This window comes from Centruroides sculpturatus, unplaced genomic scaffold, assembly GCF_000671375.1.
Source record: "Centruroides sculpturatus isolate CEXI.00-Female unplaced genomic scaffold, Cexi_2.0 scaffold935, whole genome shotgun sequence".
Taxonomy (NCBI): Eukaryota; Metazoa; Arthropoda; class Arachnida; order Scorpiones; family Buthidae; genus Centruroides; species Centruroides sculpturatus.
In genome coordinates this window covers 66,031-78,639 of record NW_019385175.1, presented here as the reverse complement: position 1 = coordinate 78,639, position 12,609 = coordinate 66,031, and the positions used below count along the sequence as shown (strand labels likewise).

The following is a 12,609-nucleotide window of genomic DNA, read 5'->3' as shown; positions in this document are numbered from 1 at the left end:
AGGAAATTATCTATATTGGAGCTACCACCAGAATGATACGGTCCCGCATCCTCGAACATCAAGAAGACATTAGAAATAATAGACCAGCTACAGAATTAGCGAAAAAGGTGCTAGAACAAGATTATCTTCCACTTTGGAACCATGTTAAATTACTTAAGCATTGCAATGATCGTAGGCAAATATTCATATGGGAAAATCTTTATATATCCGCTGCTTTGCCATGTAATGTGCCAACATTGGAAATACCACAGCTATGGATAACTTTATTTAAACAATCCAAGTTATAATTTTGTGTTCTGATTTTATTCCATTACTATGCACGGCATCATCAATCAATATTTATATGTTTTGGGGAGTTCAAGTTATTACAGCAGGTTTCTTTAAAGAATATTTATTTATTCAATTTTATTAATTTATTCTATATTCCAACCACGCGCATTACGTAATTTGGAAAGTCCGTTAAAAGCTGTCAATTCGAAAATTAAGGTATTCGATTTCGCCTGAAGACGATGGTTGTAAACTGTTGAAAGTACTAGCGAGCACGTCTGAAATTTAACAAATCGCTGTCAATAACGCCACAACACGGAAGTGTCAAAGTTTTATTGCTTTTAGTCACTCTTCAAAAGGAATAATATCTTCATATTATAATTATATATATTCAGTAAATATTTTAATTTTGCTACAACCTAGTTATAGGCATAAACTAAAGACATACACTCTTAAGTATATGCCATCAAATGACCTCACATCACACTTTATATTGTCTTCTTGTGAAGAGGAAAACATTAAATCTTAAACATTTTTTAGCATACTGTTCCAATAACTTTTGCCATTAAACTTTCATTTATTTTTATAAATTATTTGGTACTGCACAAAGAAGTTTTGGAGGATCATATCTCATGAAGGAACTTATAATTCCTTTTAAACTTTTTGCTGATACAAAGGTAACTTAAATTAATCAATTAAAATTCCTTGACAGAGATGAAATTGTGTACAAATTTTCTATAAATTTAATTGAATTATGATATTTTGATTTGGAAAAATAAATTTTGTAGAAAATTATTTCAATATTATAAAATGAAGTTGGAAAAAGTTTTATTATATTAATATAAGTTTGAAATGATCTGATCAGTTTTTTTACTCTTTCTGTCTTATGTGTACTAAGCAATGGCACATTATCTTATGAGTAAAAAGGGTAATTGCCTGTGGCCTCTACTAACAGGGGGTCCCAAACCAATCTTTTATAAGAAAATATTACCCTAAAGAAAAATGTCTGAAGTCATGAGGGCCCCAATTCAAATTTGTCTGGGATGGCTCAGAAAGTCTTTTAATCACACTCATCATGGAGTCAACCAGATCCCATAATGGAAAATGATTGGGTGGTGAGACACATGCCCAATCATTTCCCTGGATTCAGTCCCAGGTTCTCAAAATGGCCAATAGCTGAGGCAGTTAAAGCTGATGCCTTAAATGCCTCAGCTATCAGCCATCTTGACTTTTATATTATTAGCCTCCACTTATTCCTAATTAATCAGTTCATCCAATATTGTTACTTGCTTTGGAAATTCTGATATATTAATAATTAAATTCATGATTTATATATTTAGAATTATATTGCTGAAATTTATTTCTAAATAAATTGCAAAAATGACTCTAATCATATACATTTATATTTTCTAGTGTTCAAGGATAATAAAATTCAATTTCAAGTTTTAGAAGCATGATAATATAATCATGCTTACTGTAGAATTAAATAGGATATAATAAAATGCTAATAATAACAAATTTTCAGATTTATTACTAGTGCATATTATAAGTAATCTTTTTTAAGGTGTTTATAACTGTCTACCACTACATTTCTAATTATCTGCACATTTAGCATTAGTATTAAAATGATGAAATGGTATTTTTTCTTTTTTTACTCTTTCCACCTTGTGGACATTAAGAGAACCTTTTATTTCTGCATTTTCAAAACAGATCATCTTCCACAAAATTCCTGAGGATTTTTTGAATGCCCAGATTTAAATCGAATTCTCCAAAGCGACGAACCAACACAACCACCTTGGCCATCCAACTGGCAAAAGAATTATTTATATATATATATTAATTGTAGCTCAAATCTTCAATAATAATAATATGCTATTATATGTGAATCTTTCACAAACAGACTGTAGAATATAAGTAAATCAATATATATTATATAAACTTACAGAAGCCATGATACAAATGCAGCTACGAATATAAACAACTTTACTAAACCCGATACATAGCAATAACCTACCATCAACTGCCATAAATCATCTGGCTATAATTTGGCAATAATAATGCCTAATACTGCCCTAGAAGGAGGCATTAGGTGCCATCTCATATTGAATTTGCTAATTACAATTTAATTAAATAATTAAATTTGTAATTTATTATTATTATTGCCGAATTATAGCTCAATGATTTACAGTAGTTGATGGTGGGTTATTGCAGCTAAGAAAAAGGCCGTTGGGATATTTTCAGAGGCATATACTTGCATTTCTCAACCAGTGGTGCAGTCCATCATGGTTTTTTTATTTTTAACTCTTTCTGCCACGTGGGCACTAAGAGGGCCTTTTTTAGCAAGCCCATTATGGGTTCAGCCAGGCCCAATGGGGTGGTTGGGTGGTTAGGGACAGCATCCGACATATCCAGACAGTCTACCACCTGGAAAATTCCTGGGGCTTTCTTGACTCGTCCAGATTCACTCCCAGGTTTCCCAGAGCGGTAGGCTGACATGATTGCTTGGCCATTCCATCAAGGTACAGGAGCTTTAGGGATCCACGACACAAAAAACATCAAGAACCACTGCTGTAGACCATGCCCATACTTCCTTTCACTTTTTTTTACGACTATGGGCATGGTCTACAGCTCTGATAAGGTCCCAACAGACTCATGTGCAATCTTACCATCAATATTTACTGATTTAGCATCCTTTTGATAACATCTCAGCATTGAAGAGTTTGCATTTGAAAGATTGCACTGCACTAATCAATGTATAATGCTTTAATAACTGCACAACTGAGTGAATCATTTATAATTTAATTCAGAATATTCTCAAGCAAGATTCATCAAAAAACATTATGCAAAATGTACACAAACATTGTCATATTTGTCACATAGCTTCATATTCCAATGTTATAATAAATAATATAAACATTAAAATAATAAATAATAATTTACCTTCTTGTAGATTTTGTTTTAATATCGGAAGAGGGTCTAAAGAAAGGCGATAGCTTTCAAATTTCGAGTCTAACAAATTCCTGTTGGGCCTCAAATCTAATCTGGTCGCCATCTTGAATCCTTCGTTTATTTAATAAATAAATAAAAAAAACATTATTTCTTAAAAGTAAGCATTTAATGAATTTAAATTATATTTTAATATCAAATTTATAAAATTGCATAAAAATAATATTATTATTTGTGATTAAATTCGAATATAATATAAATGTAACATCTTATTAAAGATTGGCGAAATCGATGCGCCATTTCGGCGTAGCGGTGGGTAAATGTAACTAAGTATTTATTGTACTACCCATTTTAAAAAAATATGTTTTAAAAACTTATTCAAGTATTAATTTTATTATACTGTATTGTATTTACAGCTTTACGTTCGATAACTTATTTGCTTTTATTATGTGGCTTCTACAGAGATCTTACTGCACTGCATATTACAGTGTTAAGGTGGCATCCTACCGCTCTAGTAGATCCGCAGTTAAATCTGGACGGGTAGGAAAAAAAAAAAAAAAAAACATTTTTCGGAGTGATCCATCTGCACAAATCGGATCTCTCAAAACCTGGCAGCAGCCATTGTTGACTAGAACTCATAATGAGCTTTCTAAAAAAAGGCCATCTTAGTGCCCACAGGGTAGGTCTATTAGCCGTATACAAAATTGTAGCTTTCCAAATAATCACTGGTAAGGGATGGTCCATAAATTACGTAGTGTTCTTAAGAAATTCTTTCAAAATTATGTATTTTAAATGATGCGTGCATAATTGAAAAGACGATTATTATCCAAAGAAACAGATAGTAAATGTATTTAAGGCACCAAAAGATTTGGAATTGTTTAAAAGATGGAAACGAGCGATACCGCGTGCAGATCGAGAATTGACCGAACGCTACGATATTTGTGAAAAGCATTTTGCTCCGCATCAAATTCTTCGTTGTGGAGAGTATATAAAGATAAGAAGGAAATTATCAACTTTCCTTATAAAACTCCTTGACAAACTAAGAATGCGGTGCCCAATTTGTTTCGGATCGCCCATCTAAACCTAACAAAGCACTTCGAAAAAGTTTTTAAATAAACCAACACATAACCTAAAGCATACTTGTAATTGCTGCATTTTTTCTACACCAGTGTATAAAAATTATAACCAAATATTTTTTATTACGGCGGTTTTTTGGGACAATCAAAAGAGCTGCATGTCAAAATAAATACAGTAGAGCGTCGTTTATCCGAAGGTCGGTTATACGAAACGTCGGTTATCCGAAAGAATTCCAGTCGACAAATTTTAATTTTCGCCAGTGCTGTGGCGCTGTAATCTTTGGCTATGTCTTCGCCTACTCGAATATTTTACGTTTTTGATACTAAATTAACTTCTGAAGTATGATTTTTATTGTTTTTATATTTTTCAATATATTTATTTTGTTTGTACAAAATAAACAAAATAATTTTTAACGATACAATAGTCTTCGTTAGGCTTAACATCGACGAAAATTCAACGCGAAGCGACACGCAACGGAGTAAAATTTCAACACGGGATAAATTAATATATTTTTTCGTACATAATTGGTTATCCGAAAAATAAGTTATCCGAACAACCCCAGTCCCCAATTGATTCGGATAAACGACGCTCTACTGTATTCTGCTTTTCCGACATTTTTGCAACTACATAATTAATATAATACATATGTCATTATGTATTGAACTATATATTTACTGTACCCACAATGTTGTCATTGTATTCCCTATTAAAACCATCAAGATCTGGCATTTTTCAAATTTCGTTTCATGAGAAACCAAAAGTTCATTATGAAGTAAACAAACATTCGAAAATAAATTTAAAGAGAATCTTAACCCATTTGAAAAAATTAAAAGAGAAATTGAATGGACATATTGAGAGAGGTATTTAGGAGTGTGATGAGATAATTGATTATGATTATGCGTCTGGAGGATACTCGATAAGCTCAACCACATCTCCAACGTCCTTGAACTGGAGTGATATCACCTGGATTCTTAGGGTCGAATAGTGTTGCCACTTTTTCAAAATCGCTGACCCGGACGGCAGGTCAGGTTTGTTAGAACAGAAGTTCCTGACGCATGAGCAGTGGCGTAGCGAGGGGGATGCAAGGGGGTGTATCATGCACCGGGCGCCACTCGCAGAGGGGCGCCCAAATGGTCTCCAAGACAAACTATATGTGTTTCTGGAGGTGGGAGAGGGGCGTAAATAAAAGTGTCGTGCACCGGGAGCCAGTTATGTTCGCTACGCCACTGCGCATGCGCAATGTCATTTCACAACGCGAAGACTAATGTGCATGCCGGTTTTAAATCAGTTATAGTTAGGGACTAGGGACTTGCGTAGGAGTAACGTAAGTAACCTATGTAACCTAAATTAAGAAACATCAGGTACAGATGACTTAGACTAGTGTTTCTCAACGGGGGCGATATCGCCCCCATGTGGGCGTTTTTCCATGTTGAGGGGGCGATTAGTAACAATTTATATTTTGGGGGGCGAAAAACAATTTTCTGGGCGATATAGTAAAACATTATATTAAGAATAATTAGATATTTTATTCGTTATATCGTACAATAATTAAACAAATAACATTATACTAGTCACTAGTCTATTCAATGCAGTACGAATTTGACGTTAGCCTTGGCCCTCGGCATCGGAATTTTGAAGTGAAGGGGGCGATACTACGTAACGGTTTTATTGAAGGGGGCGATACTACGTTGAAGGGGGCGACGATTCTTTAGAGGTTGAGAAACAGTGACTTAGACTTAGCTCTATTGGATATTGGAGACGTGTACGATCCTACAAGCCAAAAGAAAAAGGTCGACAGGTTGTGCTCCACACGTCGGTGTAAACAGACTAACATGGCAGACTTGTAGTTCTTTCGCTGTTAAAATAGTGTAAATTTGTAAAAATATTTCCAAGAACGTTGTTTCATCGTAATTTCACAATTTCTACGAAATTCTCGGACAAAATTAATAGTTCACCCGGACAGTGAGTCAATTCCCGGACTGTCTGGGTGAAAACCGGACGAGTGGTAACACTAGGGTTGAGTTATAAACTCCGTAACGTAACCGTATGGCCGTACCGTATTCCGTAAAATAGTTTGTTCCTTTACGGATACGGAAAAGACCTTACGGTAGTTTATAACTATTGCTGTAGATATCAGTGGCGTGCCGTGACATTTGATGATAGGGAAGCTGTGTTTCTGTAAGAAGCCGACTTACATGGGCAATCAGTTAATTGCGTGTCAGGGTCCATTTGTATTCGTTTGTACGATAAGCCAGTAAAAACCGTACACTTCTTTAAATGTATTTTTAATAGATTATCTGACGTACAGTAGACCCCCTATAACACGGTAGATACGTTCCGTGTTTTATGAAATTCATGTTCTACCAGTGTTGCCACGCCGATTTGCTTGCCATTGGTAGATTCCTTAGGCAATTTTCGGTAGATTTCGGTAAAACGACTTTTTGTGGCAGTAAGGGTGTTGCACATAAGCAATAACATTCTTTTTCGTCATTTATTTTATTATAAACTATAAAACAATAAAAAACAAAAAACTAACACAGAACACCTACGTAAAAAAATAATAATTTACTAATTAAGTAGGTACATTTTGTCTTATTTTTCTAACAAANCTATAAAACAATAAAAAACAAAAAACTAACACAGAACACCTACGTAAAAAAATAATAATTTACTAATTAAGTAGGTACATTTTGTCTTATTTTTCTAACAAAATATTACCTTTTATTTTTCGAATATTAATTATTAATAATAATTATTATTCAATATCTTCTGTTTGTATGTTTTTTAACACTCTGTTTGTTATTTTTAAAATTAAATTATCTTTTACAGGAAAATCGTAACAGTAATTTTTTCCAATTAATTGTTTAGTAAGAAGTAAGCCAGTGATTGTTTCAGATCTCAGTTTATTTCTGTTTCGTTTTTAACAGATTTATTTACGAAAATATTCTTTCTACATTAGCTGAAGAATGGAGCAGACACAAGATATTTTCAACAAAACGAGATAGAGTCTTTGCAATAAATTCTCTTACAATATATAAGAAATGAAGGTAAAAAGAAATGTTTTATTGAGAATTTTTAGATACATTGAAAAAAAAAATGTCTTTCTTGAATTATCGTAAACTTTTCGGTAGATTTAGTGCTTCAATCGGTAGATCGGTAGATCTATCGAAAATTCGGTAGTCGTGGCAACATTGTTTTCTACGAGTCCTTAAATACATGAGCCAATCACAAGTGTGCTGTTTACGAACTACGGTTGTTTGAAAGGTTTTCTTCCATAAAATTAATCGATTCTAGACTAATTTGACTCAACATTTCCAAAACACGTATAATTTTTTGGAATAATCCATATAAGCTATGCTATAAACAAAAAATTGTAGGATTACTTACCGAGTGCCCACCGTTCGACGACGCCATTGCGTAAGCTTGTTTTCGTCGTGGAGCGGCACATTGAACGGCGGGCGCATTTCCCGATAAATTATTTTTCTGCGAAAAATTTGCTGAACTTTGGCGACATCATTAATATAAATATAATTTTTATGGTTGTTAAATAATAAATGGTTTTTAGTAGGTCCGCTGCTCGTTTAAACTCAACGGTTTGTGCAATATCCGCTATTGGTCTAGATTCGACCAATCCTGTCGTGACACGAGTCGGCAATTTTACCGTATTATACGAGTCTCTTTTAGAGTGTTTATACGAATACGATCGCATTTTTTTCGCCGTTATATACGAATTCGTATCATATGAACCCGTTTTATAGGGGGTCTACTGTACTTGATAAATAAACAAGTTCAATATATAATTACCACTGTTATTAGATAAATTGATTCCCTACGCCCTCTAAATGCCAATTCTTGCTTTGATAAAAAAACATATAACATTTGTTAATGTAGATATAATATATCTATTAGCAGTGGCGTGCCGTCATTAGAAGCGTTGGAAGCGCCGCTTCCCTCATATTCTCTAAAAAATAAATAAATATTAATTTTAATTATATGAAAATAATCGCACAATATTTTATTATAACCGCATTATGTATCTTATTACAAATTTCTATACTACACGTGGAAAAAAAAATTGCTATTGTATATTAGAATATTAGTGGCGGAGTAGAATCTCCTGTATTTTCAGATTACGAAAAGCCAGATTTGCGCATGCGCTTTACAGAGCACCAACCTCACCCGGTTTAGCCGGTGGAAGCCTACGACCTTGGGTGAAAGCTGCACACATATAAAGATTCCAATTCTATCAAGGACCGGTTCTGGGCTGTTAGCCGCCTGCCCACTAGATATTTCGATTACGTGAATAACGAGTAGATTTATAACTTAACCCAACCGATAAGAATTTACTGGTATGTTTTTACGATAGTTCTGTATAGTTGACAGGAGTTTAAAAAATCCATTAAAATATTTGATATATTTATTCCGCTCTCCGATTTTATATTACTCACGGATTTCGATGTTAAACCAGTGATATTACGATTTCGTATATCCCATCTTTAAGGGGATGTAGAAAAAAACGTGTACAATTCTTGTATAATGTTAAAAAATTAACTGTTACTTTGACAGCATCATTTACAACTAAATTTAATGAATGAGAGAGATGCACGAGGTACAGAAAAAGCTCTAGAATTTATTTTCCTTAAATTTACGATTTATGTATCCGTTTGTCATAAAAATTTGTCTTTCCACTTTTTTCCCGAGACTACAAATATTCGAGTACAAAGTAACTGGTTTCGACTTATTTCTACTTAAGAAGTAGTTAAATAATTAAGCGATTAGGGAATTGGGGACGTAAACAAAACCCTGATGAAAGAGCCGGAATTTTACTTAAACAAAAGCCTAACCGGACCAATATCTAGCCGAGTACAGTGGGACTGATTTCTTCGTAATATTAGATGTAATAAAGACAGAAATTTTTCCAGTTCAATGAAAGTGACTAAAAGTTGTAAATTTTGGAAATTTCCGTGGACACCTGGTCTTAAAACGAATTACAGTAGTTAGAAAACAAATGACTTTTAAGTTTAACAAATTTAGATTTTTACAGCTATGATGAGAAACGTTTAAAATTTACAACAACCCTGTCGCGTCCTTTGAGATATACTAGTGATGAGACAAAAGAGACATTAACCGGTATCGGCACCCTCGGGATTTGGCAAGCATGCACCGCACCGCACACCTACCAAGACCGTCTCTGATTCCATCCACGAGCCACTGGTAGGGAGCAATTTTAACTAGGTGGATTGTTTTAATATTTAAAAAGTAAAGACTATTTTATGTTATTTTTATGTACGTTTCTTCACAAAACTATATTTATAATTTTCTTTAAAAGTATATTCATACAATTGAATATTTTGTACCAGGTATGTATAATTGTATATCATCACACATTTTATTTTAACAAGTAAGTTTTTATAATTTTATTTTTAATTTTAGCCCTTATATTATAGCTAGCAATTTAGAATGTAATTGTGATATCGAAAATTTATTTCAAAAAGTTTTGGCTCGAGACCATATAATGAAAAAGAAAAAATTTGTTCGACATTTTCATGATAAAATTTATGAAGATATAAAATGGCTTTGTGGATGCATAAAAATGCAAAATTTGTTTTGTTGGCCTTGCCTACTATTTTCAAATAAAATTAGTGTGTGGAATGAGATTGGCTTTGACGATTTAAATAATTTGAGTAAAGCTGGCAAAAGACACGAAAATCCTAAATCTCGCATCGATTCTTTCGTAAAATTGAAGCAATTTGGAAATCAAAATAGAATAGAATTTAACATTAGTACACAATATAAAATATATATTGAAAATTATAACAAGATAGTTACGGCTAATAGATATATTTTAATTAGTAGATGTTATCGAAGCGAGAATTGGCATTTAGAGGGCGTAGAGAATCTATTAAATCTAATATAACAGAGTTAATTATATTGAACTTGCTTATTTATTAAGTGCGTTAGATAATCTATTAATTAAAAATACATTTAGAAAAGTCTACGGTTTTTACTGGTTTATCGAACAAACGAATACGAATGGACCGTAGACCATTGCTGACTGATTGCCCCTGGAAGTCGGCTTCTTATAAAAACACAGCTTCCCTATCATCAAATGTCACGGCACGCCACTGTCAATATCACATAATTTTCAATATTTATTTTATATTGTTCACTAATGTTAAATTCTATTCTGCTTTGATTTCCAAATTGCTTCAATTTTACGAAAGAATCATTGTGACATTTACGATTTTCGTGTCTTTTGCTAGCTTTACTCAAATTATTTAAATCGTCAAAGCCATTCTCATTCCACACACTAATTTTATTTGAAAATAATAGGCAAGGCCAACAAAACAATTTTTGCATTTTTATGCATCCACAAAGCCATTTTATGCCTTCATTAACTTTATCGTGAAAATGTCCAACAAATTTTTTTGTTGACGTATTTATAATTTAGGCATTGATCTTTCTCTTTTAATAATGTTTTCTTTTTCATTATATGGTCTTGAGCCAAAACTTTTTAAAAATAAATTTTCAATATCACAATTACATTTTGAATCGCTAGCCATGATATAAGGACTAAAATTAAAAATAAAATTATAAAAACTCACTTGGTAAAATAAAATGTGTGATGGATATACAATTATACATACCTGGTACAAAATATTCAATTGTATGAATATACTTTTAAAGAAGATTATAATTAAATATAGTTTTGTAAAGAAACGTACTTAAAAATAACATAAAATATTCTTTACTTTTTAAATATTAAAACAATCCACTTAGTTAAAATTGCTCCCTACCAGCGTCTTATGGATGGAATCACAGATGATCTTTGTAGGTGTGCAGTGCGTGCATGCATGCCAAATCCCGAGGGTGCCGAAACTGGTCAATGTCAAATACCTCTTTTGTCGCATCACTAGTATATCTCAAAGGACATGACAGGGTTATTGTAGATTTTAAACGTTTCTCACCATAGCTGTGAAAATCTAAATATGTTAAACTTAATAGTCAATTGTTTCTTAACTAATTCGTTTTAGGACCAGGTGTTGTCCACGGAAATTTCCAAAATTTACCACTTTTCGGTCACTTTCGTTGAACTGGAAAATTTTCTGTCTTTATTACATCTAATATTTTGAAGAAATCAGTCCCCACTGTACTCGGCTAGAGATGGTTCGGTTAAGCTTTTGTTTAAGTAAAATTCTGGCTCTTTCAGCAGGGTTTTATTTATGTCCCTAATTTCCTAATCGCTTAATTATTTAACTACTTCTTATGTAGAAATAAGTCGAAACCGGTTATTTTGTACTTGAATATTTGTAGTCTCAGCAAAAAAGTGGAAAGACAAATTTTTATGACAACGGATACATAAATCGTAAATTTAAACTAATTATGTGCATTTTGGATATATCAATACTCTTCATCAATTTGGTTATTGTTTTTTCTGTTTTAAAAGTAGCATATATAAAATACCCTTACCATGTCCACCTTTTTTATGCAAGTTAATGTTTTCATTCGCAGTGTGTCGCTTTTATTATAAGCTCATTTTACTATATTCGCATTCTGTATTTATCATCGGAATGTGTATTACGTATGTTAATCCATTTCTGCTTTTTGTGCATGTTCAATTTATTCTAAGAGAAATACTGGTAAAGCAATCATTTGGAATCTTTTTCACTTGCTGTGTTTACTTTTGAAAACATTTTTATGTATACTTGTATGTTACCGCTAAAGCTCGAAAATCGTTAATCTGCGGATTACCTAGCTAATCTGCAGATTAACTAGGGTGATCCGTTAAAGTTGTGAAAATTGCTCCATTTCTCAAATTACCTAGATAATGTGCAGAGTATCTAGGTGATCCACACATTACCTACTAGGCACTCGGTAAAGTGAAAATAAGATCTTTGCCACAAATAAATGTACCACAAATAGGTGTGCTTGTCGCAGAAACCAATTGCTATGAAATTCAAAGTGTCACCAATCTTTAGACTACACTAATAAGTAAGCACAATTGGATAATGTTACCTATGGTGAGTAAAATGGCGGCTCGTCTCTGATTCCAGCAAAGAGAAGAAAGGAAACATTGGGGACGCACGTTCAAACCTAACCTCACCTAACATATTCTAATAATTTGGTTGGTAATAATTATGGTAATTTATTAGAATAGGTTAGGTTAGAACGTGCGTCCCCACTGTTTCCTTTCTTCTGTTTGCTGGAATCAGAGACGAGCCGCCATTTTACTCACCATAGGTAACATTATCCAATTGTGCTTACTTATTAGTGTAGTCTAAAGATTGGTGACACTTTGAATTTCATAGCAATTGGTTT

At 33.0% G+C, this 12,609-nt stretch overlaps 1 long non-coding RNA gene across 1 annotated transcript in view; it reads left to right on the top strand.

The window, feature by feature from the left end:
• Positions 1–7,226: 7,226 nt before the first annotated feature.
• The window catches only part of LOC111635753, a 10,059-nt gene continuing 4,676 nt past the window's right edge, over positions 7,227–12,609 (top strand). Inside the window, exon 1 of the long non-coding RNA XR_002758433.1 lies at positions 7,227–7,337. This is a non-coding gene — a long non-coding RNA (uncharacterized LOC111635753). The remainder of the gene's footprint in view (positions 7,338–12,609) is intronic.